The 18,773-nt window shown below is 40.4% G+C and overlaps 1 long non-coding RNA gene across 1 annotated transcript in view; it reads left to right on the top strand.

Annotated features, from left to right (window-relative positions):
* The first annotated feature begins 7,803 nt into the window (after window positions 1–7,803).
* LOC135443184 (uncharacterized) overlaps window positions 7,804–18,773 on the top strand; it is a 29,926-nt gene continuing 18,956 nt past the window's right edge. Inside the window, exon 1 of the long non-coding RNA XR_010438865.1 lies at window positions 7,804–7,879. This is a non-coding gene — a long non-coding RNA (uncharacterized LOC135443184). The remainder of the gene's footprint in view (window positions 7,880–18,773) is intronic.

Here is an 18,773-nt window from a genome sequence, read left to right as displayed (position 1 = left end):
GTCTGCATCCACCATTTGCAACTTACTCTGTGTCAAAGCCTCTACCTTGGCATGGATAGCTTTCCAGGGAAACCACTCTGTGGTGTATTAACACCATGTCTGAGACTTTTGTAGCAGAAAAATTGACCTGAGTCCCTCTTCTTTGACCCCTTTTCTACAAAGTGCTCTAGCTGTGCTCTGGGAGCTGCACTCCTGTTTATTTCTTACTTGAGCATCAGCTAAAAAGACTGCTTGGCCCTCTCCAGCTGGGAGCAGCTAACAAAAGCAGCTGATCATGCTCATTGAAGCTGCTAGAGCAGCTTTCTTACCTTGTCCTTGCCTGGTAGCAGCAAGTACCTTAAATTTCTTCAAAAGTTCCCATGCATTTCCTGATGATCTTGGGTCTTGTCGCAGGAAAGTCAAGAAATTTCCAAAGCTGAGCCCAGAGATTGCTGCACAAAAAGGTGCATCTTTAGCTGTGATCTTGTAATACCCATTTCTTAATATTCTGAATTTAGCCTCTTTTAAAACCATAAATAGAACAGTGGGTCAGTAAAATGACATGACTTATAAAAGATGAAAACTTATTAGAGTAATTTCTCACAGCAGGTCCAGCTCCATCTATAGCTGCTTCTCACTGTAGACAGGTCTGGTTGTTGCAGAAAATGATTAAATACTTTTCCTTCTTCCATTTCAACTTGAAAATTCAACTTCAGAGGCTGAAGATGGAAGATCAAAACTTGATTCACTACCATGATTAATGGCACCAGTTGTTGTTTGTGTAAGATGTGCCTCTGTTCAGTTTTTAATCCTACTAAATTCTTGACTTCCACACTATTTTATGTCAACAAATTAAAGTGTCTGTTTCCACAGCAAAACATGGCATCTCCTAGGACTTATTGCTTTACAACCATTATCTCTCCTCTGCTACTGCAAATGAGAAATCTGAGTGTTATATTGACCCTTCTATTTCCTTTAATACAGGCCTTAAAATGAAATAGACTCTCCATCCTGTACCCTCCAACACAGCCCTGCTTCTGTTGATCAGTATTATGAGTCTCATAAAAAAGCAATGCAGACCCTTAGTTATCTCAATGAAGTAGCTCAATTCTTCTGCTTTTCTGATTCAACAAGTATGAAAGGGGATATTTTTTCTTTTACCAATATTGAGCACAAGAAAATATGGTTTATAGCACGATAGTCAAACTGGCTGTAAAAATTAGTAGGTACTTCTGCTCAAGTTCACTACTCTGTTCCACTCTAGCTGGAATGAAACTCATAAAACTTAAAACACAATTGAGTGAAGGCTTGCACACCTTCATTGCTTGATGTTGTTTCATGATTCATTATGTGGCTATTTCAATCTGACTACCGTCAGGACAGGGCACAAAATTATTATTCAAACAGGAAATTTTAGGTCCAACAATTGGTTTCCTGTCTGACACAATTCACATGATGCAGGGTTGGGGATTTTTTGTGTTTTGCATCTTTTCCAGCAGAATATCAATATAAAAAGATCAATCAGTGCCTGATAATGAATGCTAAAACCCCTGAAATGCTAAAAGATAGTAACTTTGGAATAGATAACAGGTTTCTGGAGGCACAGGGCAAGGAGATTCAAAGGTCCAAAAAATTGTGAAGTTTGACAGACTCTGGCAATGCTTCTGGCATTAATAAACCTACATTGCATTTGTCAATTCCTATTTTAGGTTTCTCTCCTTATTTGCCTACAACTAGCAAATATACCACATGTTACTTTGTCTAACACCTTCACATCAAGGTATTGCTTAGTGATTGAGGCAGCGCTGTGGAAAGAAGCATCAAAAGATGTTAGGAGATTACATATCACACCAGTTGAATGCATTGCAGAGCAAATCAATTGTGATGGATAGAACTTCAAATAATAATGTGATTACAGAGGGACAAACCCAGGAAACATCCATGGAGTTCCACAACATAGAAACCCAACAGATTAGATCTGAAATTAATCTCAACTAAGTAAATTGATTAGATAATCACTTTCTTATTCTGAATTTACACTCACAAAGACAACTGACAAAAATGTATGTTCCCCTAAGTGACATAAAGTGGTAGCCCCTGGGCTACCCCCAGAGTCAGGGAGAGAGACCTCCTCTTCTTCGGTCAACGTCAATTTTGCCGTTCATTTCCAAAGGGCTTGCATGTATCAGGACCAAATTGAGCTTTATAGCTTTTCCTTTCTCAAGAGCACATTTCTGTTATGCTCCATAGATTTTGGCCATTTCAAAGGGTCATGATGAGCTCTTTTCAGAGAGACAATCTAAGTCTTCTATCCTTCATCTCCTTCTGTTTAAGTCTGTGAGTAGTCCCACCTGACTCCTCTGGGATTACATGGATAGTGAAAGTCAAGCATATATCAAAGAATATGATATTCAGCAGGATTACTGCCTAGGGAGTGAGACACAAAAGGCTGTAGAAAAAAATATTCCATAATGAGACTCTATTAAAAAAACCCTACAAATGTTATTAAAGTTTGGTTAGTTTGTTACTGGCAGGGAAGTACTCTGAATCTGGCAATGTGTATTTTCCCTATAATTTTTATTGTTTGGATACATGCTATTATGCATGCATACAGTGAAGTTATCTACTCTAATATCTTTCAGATATTTTACTCTGAATGTCATAAGCACATAAAATCAGTTAATTCCTTCCATGTTATGAATGCAGAATACTGATCGTGGAGCTATCAGTAATATGCATTCAGAGGATACACTGCACTGACTCTGAAGGATCCACAATTGAATACTGAATAATCCACAAAATATGCCAAAATGCAAATAAGGTGACTGACATGATATTGGAATGTTGAAGTAATGGAGAAATACAAAGGAGGTATTAGTAATTTGTTCCTCTTGTGGAAAAATTGCTTGTGAGACTCTGATTTAACTAATTTCAATTTCTATTAAAACCCTTTTCATTACTCTGACCCACTGCATATGACAGCTGCATTTCAAAATTAACACTAATTTGCAAGTGCAGCTGGCCTCCCTTGACAGTGAGACAGAGCACAAAACATTGTTAAGACAGAAACTGAGGGTGGAGTTACACACATACTTAATTTTATAGTACACATGTTTCAGAATAATTTATTATAAATATACCCCAGTGTCATCAGTGCCAATTTTGCATCACAGTTCCCTGCTTCTGATTTCCTATAAGCCAGATCTCTGCAGATCACTTTGGGCCAGGTGTACCTTGCACTACTATTTTATCTCAGGCAGCTGTTCCCTCCCTCTTTATCCCTTCTGGTTGCAAACACTGCTGCACAGAGATGGAGTTGGAGCTCAGGGAACTGAAAGACTGGTTTTCCCTTGCTGGAGGCAGTGACAGCTTTTGGAGGGAAAGTTTCTTGCAGACTCTTGCAGTGGCAAATACCAGCACACCCTGCTGGGTGCAATGGGCAGGGTGCACACCCTGCCCATTTGGCAATAATTAGCATGGCACAGCAGGTCAGGCCCAGACTCGGCTGGATACATGCTTGCTAAGCATGTGTTTATCCACAGATCTTGCTTGAAGATTTAATTTGATAAACCAGGCCCTTAAAAACACTGTTGGAGTTCTTTGAGATTTGCTTGTGCTCTATGTTAATAAAGTAGCAATAACTTAGACAGCAATTTAGATCTTGGAATTCCTAATACAAATAAATAAATAAATAAATACATATATATAATCATACAATCATTAAGGCTCAAAAATACCCATAAGAGTCCCACATTTAACCCTGCACCACCCTGCTCACCAACAAGGCAAGTTCCAAGTGCCACATCCACGTGCCTTCTTCTGAACCCTTCCAAGGATGGTGATTCCATCACTTCTATGGGCAGCCTATTCCAATAGCTGACCATCCTTTCTGTGAAGAATTTTTTCCTCATATCTAATCTACACCTTTCTGCCACAAGTTCAGGCCATTTCTTCTGGTCCTGTCACTTACTACCCAGGAGAAGATAATGACCCCTACTTAACTACAACATTCCTTATAGTAGTTACAGAGAGATTTGAAGTCCCCACTGAGCCTGAGAAAGATAGATAGATAGATAGATAGATAGATAGATAGATAGATAGATAGATAGATAGATATAGATAGATAGACAGATGTAACTTCTAAATTCTAAATTTTTTAAGCTCTACTGTATACCAAATTTAGCTTTGGAAAAAATGTTGTATACTATCTTTCACACTGAAAGCTTTCAAAAGGACTTGTTATTTACAAGTGATCTAAAATTCACATGCAAGAAGACAGGAAGGGAGATTAGTGCAAAAAATAGTCAAGATTCAGGCACCAGCGCTGAAGGATTCCTGCTGGTCAGACACTTAGAGGTGTCTACATTAGGTTTTATGGGGCCGTTTCCAGAGCAGAGGGATTGGTAACCTTGCCATGGTTAGGTTATAATTAGGCAGACTGCTAACATTCTCTGTCCTTCTCTCCTCCAACCTGTGACTGTCAGTCCTAGTTTGAGCTGATCTAAGTTTCTAATGTTTCTTCTTGGGCACTGCTAACAGCCTGCAGCAGTGACTTCTCTCATCCTGCATTTTCTGCCTTTATAAGCTTTTACTACAAGCAAAATCTCTTCCTGCCCCTTTAGCTCTCATGTCACACACCTGCCAAAGTGGGTGTAGGTAGTACCAGAGGCAAATGAAGGCGCAGCTTTTGTGCTAAAAGAGCTGAAGTTCACTGCAGGACATCCAAGCCCACACAGCCTCTCGTAGGCTGTTACACAACGTGACCTGCTCCCACATTCCCTGTGCTCTGTGGCGGTGTCTGTTCTGCCTGTGAGCAACATCCAGCAGCGTGACACCATGCCCAGGGCCTGAGCCAGTTCACTTCAGAGCTGATCTGGGCACTCACCATGGCACTGCGTCCTGACAGGGACACAGGCCTTCTCAAGAAATGAGGAGAATACAGACTGACAACTCTGGGGCAGTGTTGCTGTTGGGCTCACAAGCTACTCGGTGTTCAAAATATGTTTGATTAAAACCTGCCTCAGACATCACAGACTTCCATGGGTATTAATTTTAAATAAAAATGGAATTAATGGGAAATTTCAGCTCTTGATAAAATCAGTCCTTCACATTAAACTCTCACTCACACAGAAAGTGGTAATCTCTCTACTGTTTGTCTAATAAAATAAGTTATTTGTCTAGTAAAGGAGAACGTTATGATTTATCTATCAGTGGTTTGCTAAACATCTCATTCATTTTGGTTTGCAAAGTGAAGCTTTAGGATGAGAGTGCTGATATTTTTGAATACCTGCCCATCCCCAGGGAAGCTGGAAAAGGTTAAAAATTTATTGCAGGCACTCCAAGTACACTAATGTCTTATAGACAGAGCTGGCATTGATCCTTTCCCTTCTCCTGCTAAATCTTCCACAGATGAGAACAGCTATTTACTTTACATTGTGCAAGCAGAGCTCCTTGAGAAGAAATAAAATCTAACTTGGAACATACTGCTTGGAGCAGAGTTGGATTCCTGTTACACAATGTCTGATTATTCCCATCTTAGAAATATCTGGGGCAAAGAATATGTGCCTTCCAGGCCATCAGCTCCAGGTGAGTGGAAAAAAACTGACAACCTGGAGATGTCTGCAGATGCACACAAGGCATTTATTTATCTGGGCACAGGCTGAGCTGGAGTAACAGCAAAAAAGCACTTTTTTAAGTGGAGAGTGTTCAACAAGAAGGAGATTCAATTAATATGAATATAAGGAAAAACTCAGTATAAAGACAGGAGTTTTATTGAGATGATGAGGAAAACTGAGAAACAGTGTAATATCTCCCTAGGTATATCTGCTGCTTCTTTTAGTAGAGCACTTTTTGAAATTAATCAAGTTGACTCCACTTCAGGATTGGACAAACATGTCTTATGAGTGCATGACACCCCTCAGCTCTAACTTGAGAAATACTAGATTAAAATGGTACATGCTACTATCAACATAGCTTTATCAAGATGATACCAAATCTCATGCACTGTGGTATCTGCATTGAAAAATACAGGGAACTTCCATTTAGTTCCAAATTTGGCCCTCAGAGATGTATGTTCTTGTGAAAACTAATGGAAAGAGTACATTAAATCTGGCTTTAGAGCATAGCCCCTTATGAACTCTGCTTCTGAAGCAGTTCTTGTTGCTTTGATTTACAACAGTAAGTGTTACAGTGGCATCTGAAGGTCTCACCTGCACTTAGGAGGGTTCTGAGCTTGGTACCATTCACATTTGTGACTGTAGGCAGTCTCTGTGGAGTCTCAGCTCAATTCGTTGCCCTCCCTGGGCAGCAGGGAGGGAGCCAGAAAGTTGAAAGATGCCCTGTGGTATTCTCTGCTTTCATGTAAACAATACTTTGTTAAGACATTAATGGGTTTGAGAGAAATTGAAGATGAATTTACATTATAACTATAGACTTCTAAGCAAATTTCTTTTGAAGGGCCTTGTCTGGCTAGACTCCAGCAGCATCCCTTTGCAAGAAGATTGGGTTGAAATGCAAAGTAATACTAGAGTTGCACAACCTACAAAGCCAGCAAATAACATAATAGGAGCTGAAGATGTGCATCAGCCAGTCACATAGAAGGAGATGCTGTGTGCCCAGCTCCCAAGAGTGGTTGTGTCTCCATGCAACTGCTCCTTCCTCTGGGCAGATAATAAAAGCCAGTGACTTGCTGGGAGTACACAGCCATTAAAACTTTGCACACAAAAGGTCTGAGTTGTTATCAGGTACAGAGCTCATCTCGTGATTAGCCTTTTATGCATAAAGCACACATCCTGTTTTATGTGACTGCTGTAAGGGGAGAGCAGTCACTCTCAGCCACACAGACAGTGCACTCAATAAATGCACACAGGAGCAGCAAAGCTTCACTTTTGCCCTGAATACCAGAGCACAGAAAGCAGCTGCCTAAGGAAGGCAGAGTGAAAGAACATGGATAGTGTTTGCATGAATCCTGTAACCCACAAGCCACAGAGAGAAACCTGAATGGGAGCGGTGGGCTTGCTGGGACAGCCCAGGACTGTCTGGCTGTGGCCTGGAGTTACCCTCCTAACTAATCACCACTTTGCTTGCACAGGACTTGCTTGTGAAATGTCTCTGCACATAAAGCAGAGCTCTTTCACCTACATTTCTCCCTCCAAAGAACAATACTACTTGCACTACAGGTTGTGTAACTGAATACTGGAGCACTAAAACAAATGCTCTCAAACCATATGAAATTCAGGGAGGTTTTTTTCTTTCCAGTACTCCATTTTCATATGAAAAGGCTCTCTCTCTTTACAGGTAGGTTTCTTTGATACCTCCAAACATTCTTTTCTGTGTCTCACTGATCACCATGTCCCAGAATTTTCACCATTTATACTAACAGACATGATGGTGAGGTCGGGAACTGACTTGCAGACTTTAACTTGCCTTTAACGTCAATTGCTTTTTAAACCAAGAGCAGCTAAAGCACTAGAAAACCCTTGATAAAAGACAGCTCTTCTCTATTTAACAGAGGATTATTGTGCTTCAGTTGAAACTGCTTCCTTAATCAAATTGACATAAGCTTGCTTGATATCTATTTAAGTTTCCATATTATTTTTTCTCTTGTTTAATTAAATCCATTTTGAATTATGCTTTGAGGCAAACCTGCACAACTCTGTATGTACACAAGCTCTCAGATGGTGTTACCAACAGCCCATTTGGAAATGGTACAGCTCATTAGCTTTGCTGGCTCCCAGACAGTTCAGGACAGTTTGAATTTCCTGCCAACTCAATGGTATTATTTAGTTTGTATTTAAAAGCTCGTGTTTCCTTTTGACCCAGGATGGTCAGCAAGCACAAGCACTGAAGGGCCTGGTCTTTCATCAGCGTCTGCAAGAGCAGAAGAGCCCTGAGACTCTGTGTGAGTACAGTGCATTGCCTTTTGCTTCCTTTTACTGCTGTTTTATGAAACAGAAGGAAGAGACAATGTGAGCTTTTGTACAAAAGTGAGGTGACCTTTCCAAGTTACATGTGGGATCTGCTGCTGTTTCTATAGAGACCAAACGCATTAACCTGAGTCAAGTGGGAATGCCTGAGGCTTATTGAAAGGGATATCGTTTCTCAGAGAAAGCTGGAAGATTTAAGTAAAAGGCTTTATTCATGTGTTTTACTTTTTAAACAAAGGGAAGCTGCATTTAAACTTCCTCAATTGGATGTCTGAGCAAAGACAAACATTTTGTATCTGATTTCAGCTTCCAATTTCCAACTTGCAACAGTCCTACCAAAAAGCTGTCCTACTTTAGGGCCCCAAATGCTTCTTTGGCTGAATAAGACTGTACAAGAACTAGGTTTAGACTGGTGAAATATGCTTCTTGTTCAGTCACAGAGACTGCAAAAATACTTTTAGATGCTGCTTAGTTTGTCCATCTTACATCCAAAAACTCATAAACTGAAATAAAATCTCCCCTCAAAGCAGGTCCTAACTCATTTTTTCCAGACCTAAACCCTTTTTGTTTCAATACTGAGAACGACCATACAGAATAAAATATTTTGCACAATGTGTAATAAAAAGAAAAAATAAATTCTTAAGAGAGCAGTTGCGCACTTTTTCTGGGAGCTAACAAGAAAAGACAATGATGATAAATTTCTACACTAGCTAATAAAATAAGATATTTTCACTGGATTTAGGTGCTAGGCCTATTTAATTTGCAGGTGGGTGGACATGAATCATGTCACAAGTACTGCTTGTTGTCATCTGTCTAGATATATTCTGTCTGATTACTGGAGAAAATTCTGCTTCTGCCTATGTGCCCAAGCAGTTCAGTTTTTTGGTGGAGGAACAAAAGATAAAGTGGGGATTCTCTCCAAATCCCCATTTCTACCTAGTCCAATAGGTATTTTTGTTAAAACAAGACTTGTTCTGTGGAAAATCATCCCCAAGCCCTCACCCTTCCAGTGGCTTTACCCACAGTGTATTTGAGAGTCTGAAAACAAGGGTTTTATGGTGATTTTTATCTTTGCATCTCTTAGGCATGCACTCCTATTGCCAACCATGGCTTTGGGCAGTGGAATATGCATGCTTGGCTGTAGAAGTTGAGAAATAAAACAACAGTTAATACCAGCTCATTAAAAACAAAAACCTCCTCCATATCCAAATAAAAAACTCCACATAGTTACAAAATGGCAGAGTTTAAAGCTTGATCTAAAAGCTAATCTGACAAGTGTTGCATAGGAGAGAACCATGTAACTTACAAATAAGAAAATTTCTAATTATCACCCATGAAAAAGAAATGCTATGATTAGTTTGAACTGTGTTGAACCTGTCACTACTTAAGAAAAGAATTATTCAAAAAGGCAGCCAGTGCACAAACAGCTCTTCATCTTTTACCTAGCTTGGTTGGCTTTTAGATCAAACAAGTTGGATCAAAGTTTGTTTTTACAAAGTTCCCTTTAGATGTAAGAGTCCCAAAAGTACTTTATAAAATGGCCCTTTGAGAAACACATCTCTTAAGTAATAAGTTAGGTATGCAGAGTTAAGCAGAATGAAGAGCAATACTGGGTATCAGCAACAAAATAATTGGTTTTGTCATCTCAAATAAAAAATTAAATATTTCTAGCTGAATTTCATTTTCCATTCTGCTCCCTGATCACGTAACACACAAGAAACGCTGTCGTAAGGGCCTGAACAGTCTATTGATCTTAATAGTTGTGGTGGCACCGCTCACTGCTGTGGTGTTCATGTTCCTAGAATGCTTAGTGGTCAATTTTAGGGTGTCCTTTGGACTGTCATCTAATTGTGCAACCCGAGGGTGAAGGTCGTGTCCCAAACAGAACTCACTGAAAGTGTCTTCCTGTTTTCTGGCTTGCTGCTGCTGGCAAATGGATCAGCACTGCCTGTACCTGGTGCTCTGGTTGTGAGGAGAGCTCTGACAAGGACCGGAAAAGCTTTCTAAGCTGGAGTTGCTCTGGCCCGGTGCTCCATGGGTACGTGTTCTTTGTTTGATAAGGGTTAAGCTTTTCATTAAAGACATTCACGTGGGTGCTTTGTGTACCTGCACAATACGATAGCTCCAGATAAATGAAAGAGCATTAGTTTTGAACACAATCCTGGTTTATCCAGTGCAATAGCACATGCATATGAATAGACTGGAAATATTGACACAGAGTAGCGGGAAAGGTTAAGTCAATGTTTGCTCAGTGCTGCAATCCAGAAGTCATTTTGAGTGCAGCAAATTCTGAGACTCCCAAGCAGGAAGTAAACAAGCAGGTCAAAGCAATTAACAGATAAGTTAGGGAAGCTCAGTGCATGCACAAACAGGCTCAGCAAAGCACTCTGTTCCAGTCTGCAGCCCAGCCTGAACACTTTGGCAATGTGCTATTGCCTGTGGTTCTGCACTCGTGCATTTTCCTCCTTGCAGTGGGCATAAAGTTCATGCTTACTTAGGGAAATGTGACAGCCTGCAAGGGCATTGAGACCCTCTTTGGGGGCAAGGAATAGAAGGAGATGCATTATCAAAATAGGGAGCTGCTCTTGTTCATACTGGCAATGAATGTATTGACTTCTATAGGCAGGACGGGGAGCTGAAGGAGTCATCAATCTTGTTACACAGTATTGAGCAGAAGTGTAATAGGTGCTCAATCTCATCTGTATATTTTTCATTTGCAGTAGCTGTGTTTTGGGGATAACACACATTCATAGGAATTGATCTGATGGCCAAAATCTGTAACTAAGGACAAGTTATGCAGCCCAGGAAGGTGGGATCAAGCAGGCAGGACAGTAGCAGGTCTTTGAGTTTCCTGGCTAGCAGCAAGGAGAGACAGTAGCCTGGCCAACCCCCTATCTGTCTTACTGCTGCAAATTACAGCATCAGCATCACCTCACACTGGGCAGCAGTGAAGCAGTTAATGTGACTTTGAGGGAGAGATATGAGCTCCTTGCCAGCCCAGGTAAGTAAGTCAATATTACAAAGCAAACTCCATAAAAGAACTTCGTGTTCTCCGGCAGAAGACCTTCATTAAATCAGCAAGCGAAGCAGTACACACTTATTTCCCAGGGGTCAACCACTTATACCTTAAACTTTCAAAAATGAAATTTATTCCCTGTTCTCCCAAAGACATTTTATGTAGTAGTGCCCTTTTGGGATTAAAAAATCAAAATCTCTGACATTTTCCTGAAATTTCTGTGATGAGAAGGGATCACGTTGTTAGAGCTGAAGGACACTAGAGTGCCTCACAGTACAAGAGCTCTCTTTTTGAATATCTGAGATGGGGTACCTGCTGGAAGAAATCAGCACTTCAGTAAACTTTTGAAGTGCAGATGGTATCCAGAGAGAAATAGAACTGAAGTCTCAGACTGGAGCTTCTCAAAAGTCTGCATTCAGCTGACAGTGTTTTTCAGGTGAGGCTTATTCTGTCTGAAGTCTCCGTCACGTTTACGTGAATTTGCAACCACAAATGTGAGAACTTCAAGAAGCACGTGGCAACGGGAAGAAGGCTTCAGTGAATGAAGACAGTTCAGTACTTGGGGCAAAAAAGGAAAAGGTTATCTTGGGGCTTTTCATCCTTGACATGAAAAGATGAAAAGGGAACGTCATAATTTCAAAGTACATGAAAGACTGCTGCAAAAGAAGCAGCTTTTCTTTATTTACTTGTCAGATGGGACAAGACATAATGTGTTTAAATGGAAGGAAGAATCAGGTCAGGCACTAGTAAAATGAACTTTCTAGCAGCAACACACTGAAGCACAGAAGTAACTTCCTTTTGATAGCTCTTGGGATTGTCTTTGCTGGGGGTGTTGAAGCCCTAGATGAAATTAGTGACCTAAATATATGTAAATATAGATGAGATTATCTTGTGATGACTCCAGACCAGCCTTCTTCTTGAAGTCCCTTTAACTCTGCTTCGTTTGCACAGGGTCAGGAAAACTCTATCATGCACCAGAACAATTCCAAGACTTCAGAGACACTTCAGAGAAGATGGAGGAGGGATGATGTTTACCCCGGCAGAGTGGTTTGCCCAGTGTCAGGCTTCACTTGCACCACAGAGATGACACTCAAAACCTTGCAGTGTGCTTTTTTTTCTCCTCACGCATGATTTCTCTCACTGAAAATAATATTGGAGAGGTTTTTACACAGTTTGTCGACTACTTTCTTAGCTGCAAAACATGACAGTGTGAGTCACAACTTGTCTGAAGGTAGAAATTATTTAAATTGTAAATAAATAGCCAAGTTGAACCTCACAGAAAATAAAGGGATATTGCAGACCAAAACAAATATTCAAAATTAATAATAGTATCTCTCCATATAAATTACTCTTCTAGAAAGCAACTTTTCTCATGCTACATAACTGAGATGCTCAGGTAAGTTTTAGAAATATGCCTCAGAACACTGAAAGTAATGGACATCATTTACAAAGTTGTGCTGTTTTCTCTGGCTTCAGCTGCATTTGAGATTTCAGGAACAGCTTGTATTACCTCATTCATCAATCTCTTGTCTTGTTCTGTTCCCACATTATTCTACTTGAAGTATAAAAACTGCTCCTGCTTTATTTAACCATTTGTACATATATCAGACCACCAGGAGAGTAAATGGAGTGAAAGATATGAAGGGCCTATTAGGTATGTGGGATCTGTGAAATAGCTCACCTGGAGGTAAAACAAAATACTTGGTATGAAAAGCTTTTTTTTTTGTAGTTCTTCAAGAAATATTCAGATTTAAGATGCTAAATGTGTTAGACATTTGATAAAGAGCTCTCTCTCTGTGCTCAGACTACTGAGCTGACAGGCTAAGATGAAAAGGAGAATTAATTAGAATTAGTCTTAGTAGGAAAAAAGAAACTGCTGGATCAAATTCATGCAAGAGAAAGGAAGAAGTTGTTTCATTGACTAAAAACAAGAAGTAGGAGCAAGCTTTTTTTTTTTTGATCTTTAAATCAATTGATCCAAAGCAATTTGCACCTGACCAAGAGAGGAGCACCTAACTAACTTGAGACAAGCTAGATTAAAAAAAGCAATGTAAATTAGCCAGAATATCCTCCCATTCTGACATGATTAGACCACTTTCAGTATTTAAGAGAAACTATTTCAATCTTCCTCAAACCTTTTCACACAGCACTAGCACAGGTTTCTTAGTTCAGCTCTTTCACTACAGAAAATTCTATTGTAGTTGAACAGGAAAGGTTGAATATAACTGAATTCTAAGTAGATCTGAAAAGTTTTTTTCCCCCTTTTTTTCATTCCCCAGAAAAATGTTTTGTACTTAAAGACTTTTTAATTTTATATTTTCTAAATTCTCTTTTATTTTATATTTTCTTCTTTTATGGTGGTTTTTACTCCGCATTATACACATCTAAGTGAAACATTATTTTGAAACACAAATATATGTCTTGAAAAAACTAATTTTAATGAGAGGAGGGTCTTGCTAAACCAATTTGACTTTATTGGTAATTTGTGCATATAAATTAGATATATCTAAATGTCTGGTAGTTAACTTCTAAGTTAATACAACTTTGCTCAGTGCCCATCAGCATTTTCAGTGTATCTAACTAAGAAAGCCCCATAGTTATCCATGTGCATCTGCTTACCTGCACCATAGTGCAATCCTAACATCCAAATGGAATTTGCCCATCACATGGCCCTGCTAACAGATTTTGGACCAACAAGCATGAGAAAATTTCACATCCATCCTTGCCTTGCTCTTTTCCCACTGCAGTGTGCTCAGGGAATGTCATGAGTGATTTTAGACTGCAAGACATGCATCCGCTTAAAAGATTTCCATCCTAAGCAGACAAAATGTAATCTCCCTCTGCACTACCAAGGATGTCTTTCATGACCTACGCTATCTAAGAAATACCCAGTTCATCCATTCTCTCTGAGAGGGAAAAAGATAAAGTATTCATGACCTTGGGAAGTCATGACTACTGATAGAGGAGCAAATTTGGATAATAAGGTCCATGTGACACAAGCTGACAGTATGCTTTCTGCTGAAAGAAGAACAAATAACCATGGGATTCAGGACAAGTGTTAGAGCAATATCTTCTGAGCAGCAGCCACTGAAAAGTCTATAACCAAACACCTGAATTATCCTTTCTGGAGTAAAATTATTTATACTACAGAATCCTATCCCAAACAGTGCTTTCCAACATGTGGAGTTCAAAAGTAGAATAATTTGCTTAATTAATTAGAAAATAGGTATTCTCCCTAGGAGTCACTGTACTTTCACCACCCTTCTTAAAACCATTTTCCCTTTCCCATTTTAAAATGAAAATTTAATTTAACCCAGACAACTTTTTATGTCTCAAAGATACATGTTTGGACTGAGTGCCATTTGATGTGCTCCAAAGAGGTGAGATGCTCCTCTGAATCTGTCTATTGAGCAAAAATGCATGTTGCCACATGTGTATAGAGGAAAATAGTTTCAGAATGCAGGCTGGGATTTTCAACGGTAATTAAAGGGAAAGAGCTCAATATCAAGCACTTCTGGTCAGTTCACAATTACCGTGGGGACATTTACAGTACCTTGAAAATCAGTAGAGGGGACTGTAAGAAAAATCAACACATCTCAAGGAGAACAAAGTCATTAGCGTTTTAAAAACACCTCTAACTGCTCTTAGGAAGTGTGCGAGGCTAAAAGGAGCACACCAAGCTTGGCTAACAGAATACCCAGGTATTCCTGTCAGGTAATTAATGCTTACTGGAATGATCTGCCCCTTCATTCTCGTGTTAGCTAGGTTTCAAATGACTGTGAGGCAGGAGCCAAGGGAACACGGCTGAAAGGAATCAGCGAGCAATGCTTGTCACCAAGCGAGGCAGACAGAGCCACGTGAGGGCACAGGCTGCATTAAAATATTTGCCAGGTTTTTCGACAGGCAATTATCGCCTCAGTCTTTTGTAGGCCTCTGATGTATAATGTCATATTCACACACAAACACGTTCTCTCTCACTTCTGCATTTGCCATTTTAACCACATTTCCCTAATTGAGCTCTTTTGATGGAGATTAGCAGGCTGCTTTCACGTGGCAGCTGCGGCAGTTCACCTGGAGGAGAGCAGGGCCAGCGGGTCAGAGAAGCAGCCAGACAAGTTAATCATCTGCTGAATATGAAAATGACGGTGCAGGGAAACAGTCTATTCTGTGCAAATAAAGCCCTTTTGTGTAAGTGATCGAGCTCCATCCAGCTTGTCCACCACAGAAAGAGAGCAGTAAAGGACTGGGGGTGAAGACACTCTGCACTGACAGCAGTCAGAACTGGTAATTATGTCTTACCAGAAATAAGTACCCCAGAGAGAGAGAAATTTGTTACACATGGTTATTGCTGAAGATGAACGCTCAATGTCTTTTTTCACAAGCTCTGCAGGAAGCTTTCAGGACTCTCTTTTTAGCAAGTGAGGAACTCCTTTTTCCCCACCCCCCAGCACCACTTATTCGCACCACAACTTCAATGGCAAAAGATTAGCTCAGCAACAGCATCACTGAACTCACAACAACTGTTTTATGAAGCTCATAGTGCTTGAAGGTGCCCCTGCCCTTGGCAGCGGGGCTGGAATAATGATCTTTAAGGTCCCTTCCAAAACAAACCATTCCATGATTCTATGGCTTAAATAAAGAGGGAAGAGACAGAACTGCCAAATTGGAGCTCAGACTTCACTGTCTGTTGGCCAAGGTGCAGCTTAACACACACCCACTGGATCTTTTCTTAGTAATTCAGTGTTATCTTAGCCATTGCAATGCAGACTAAACACATTGAAGCAGGTAATGAGAGAAGAAAAGACAGGAAAACTCTTGTAAGCTGATTCCATCTCTGCTGTGTTGCTTGATCGCCAAAGAGTCTTCCAGAGGAAGACAGAACACCTTTTAAAAGGGTGCATTTTATATGGAAGGCTGAAAGTCTTCCCATGAAGGATAAAATTCGTTGTGTTTGATCCTTGCATTCCTGTTACTGCCCTGAAAAGCACACAAGACAGAAATGTTTAGGCATTAGACTGTCAGTCTCTGGGGTAGGGCTGTATTTTCTATGTATATCTATAGTGACTGGAGTAATGAATGCCTTCACAAATTAAATAATTAGTAACTTCTGAGATGCTTCTGAGATGCCCCACAATATGGGAGCTAACACCAAATAAAGCAATTTTTTAATATATCAGCCATCAATAGCAGGAGGAATTGTTTCTCCACCAGCAGCTCTGAGTGGATACATAAACAGAAAATCCAGTTATGTGTAACCACTGCTGATATACCAAACACACCACTCATCACTGTTTCTGTGCTGCTCAAATATGTGGCTGAAGGAGGCTGTTGCATGAGTCCTTCACACACATCTGCCAGTATCCTTTGAGGGTGAAGCTCAACTGTACATGATGGAGTGGATAATACATCTTTTGTTGCTATGTGGGTAAGAACAATAATCGAAACTATTTAGAGGATAATTGGTGTGCTCTATTTCAAAAGGAAATAATCTGGTTTCCAAGGGGACTAACTATGAGACCTAAAGCCTGTAGTTTATCTCAGAGTAGGAATGGGATCATTATGAAGGAAAACAGAGCACCCATCCAGTTCAATTACCCCAATTGTATTATGAATGTAAAAGAGGAAATTGTATGTATCCCAAAAAGGAAAGTTTCCCACTCTTCCCCTTCCATCCCACTTGGAACCTACCCTGGAAGCATTTGGTCTCCTTCAGACTACAACAGGGCTTTTGTGCTCAGAAAACTTGGAAGGTTTGTTCCTTGCTGATTAGTCAGCTACCTCTCAAACCCTTCTTCATCCTACATAATCAAAATGTTGGAGCTTATCAGACTGTATTCATCCACTCAGTAAACTGCCATATCTTGCTGGTGCTTTTGCAATCAACAAAAGAACAATTGGAAAAACACTGCTTGGAAAGGGCGAAACATTTGCCAGGTATAAATCAACTATAATAAAATATGGTCTCTTTGGGGGAAAAATGTTCCTTGGAATATTAACTAAAAAATGTTAGAAGTGGGGAGAGAAGATCGGGTCCAAGTTACCCACTCCAGAAACTTTTTTTTCAGTATTTGAATATCACTGTGTTGCTCTCACTCTTCTGACCTGACCAGCATCCCCATATGCCTGGGAGGCTATGCAATATGAACAGCTGGTCAGCATATGAATTCTGAAAACACTGCAGTGAAAAATAAACTGCTAAGGCTCTGCTCATGAGGTTGCTCATGCCAGGTTAGGATATTCTGCCTGACCAAGAGAACTACCTCCTCTTCTATTGGGCTGGTATTCAATTAATCACTGCCACCATCAGTTCTCACAGGGGTCTCTAGCACTTTATGGGGAAGGTCATCTGCTAGCAGACTTCAATGTAAAGCTCTGTTTTTCTCTTTAGCAATATTTATACTTTCTCCCTCCTTGTTAACACGTTTTCTTTTCTTTGCTAATCTGGAGTATTCGGTAACTTGGATCCTGTTTTGGTTATGTGTATTGACTGGATATGCCTGTGACCAGATCAAATTAAACACCATTAAAATAAATACATCTGCACCTATTTTGCTATTCTCTTTCAAACAGTCATATATCCAGGCCTACTATGCTGGACTACTGAACTCTGATCAGTGTGCTCTGGAAACACTTTGGCACTCCCACTGTGACACCCAGAAAACGTTATCAGAGGGCAACACATGCATTTTAAGGTGCATGTTGAGAATAGCATGAAGTATCAGATGTGTCATATTTATACTGATTTCAGGGAGTAAACGAAATTGCTTCATACAGAGGGCTGTGAAACTATGACTGTAAGAAAAGAAAGTATATATCCCAGGATGTTCAGGAGAACATTCTTGATTTTAAGTTATTCAAATCTTCTAAACAGTGGCCTAGCAGCATAAGTTTGAGTTGGCTCCTTTTCTTCTGAAAACTGTGGGTATGGTGCAGTCTTAATAATCTATGCCTGCTTTCTGGAAAGGAACAGATGGGCCCATTCATCAGAGTACATCTATAAGTCAGTATGGTAGCTGGAAAAGCTCTCTGCAAACCCTGTGCATCACTGCAGATGGGACTGATATCCTGATAATCTGCTGCCAGTGGTTCTGGTAGATGATGAAAACAAGCATTCATCAAGAGGGTCACATGTATTTTGTGTAGGCTTCTACTGCAGCCATGGTGCCATACCACTGAGGCTGGACAGCTGCTGCTCTCTGAGACAGCCAAGGGAACCCTGCCTTGCACCACAACACAGCAGCAACTTCAGACTTCAGTCTGAAATGAGCTGGAAAAAGCAAAAATCCCCCAATCCTCTTGTTTCACAGCCCTTTGCAGGTGCAGAATATGGTGAAATTGGTATGATAAAGATATTGCTTTATTTTTTGTGGCTTGCAGTCTGAAAAACTGGACTGGGAGCTAATGAGCAAGCACAGATAGAGCAGCTCTCCCATATCCAGCCTGATTCCTCTTTTCTTGATGAGTGAAAAACTGGCTGGGTGTCTGGGCCCAGAGAGTGGTGGTGAATGGAGTTACACCCTGCTGGCAGCTGGTCACCAGTGGTGTTCTCCAAGACTCATCTCTGGGGTTGGTCCTGTTTAACATCTTTACTGATGATCTGGATTTGAGGAGTGAGTGCACCCTCAGTAAATTTGCAGACAGCACTAAGTTGGGTGCAAGTGTTGATCTGCTCAAGGATAGAAAGGCACTACAGAGAGACCTGGACAGACTTGGTCAATGGACTGAGGACAGCTGCAGGAGGTTCATCAAGGCAAAGTGCCAGGTCCTGCACTTGGGACACACAATCCCATGCTGGGGGATGAGTGGCTGAAGATCTGTTCAGCAGAAAGAGACTTGGGGGTGCTGGTTGACAG

The sequence above is a fragment of the Zonotrichia leucophrys genome, chromosome 2 (assembly GCF_028769735.1).
Source record: "Zonotrichia leucophrys gambelii isolate GWCS_2022_RI chromosome 2, RI_Zleu_2.0, whole genome shotgun sequence".
In the NCBI taxonomy this organism is placed as follows: Eukaryota; Metazoa; Chordata; class Aves; order Passeriformes; family Passerellidae; genus Zonotrichia; species Zonotrichia leucophrys.
The sequence above is the reverse complement of the archived record's forward strand: the minus strand, read 5'-3'. Positions and strand labels throughout refer to the sequence as shown.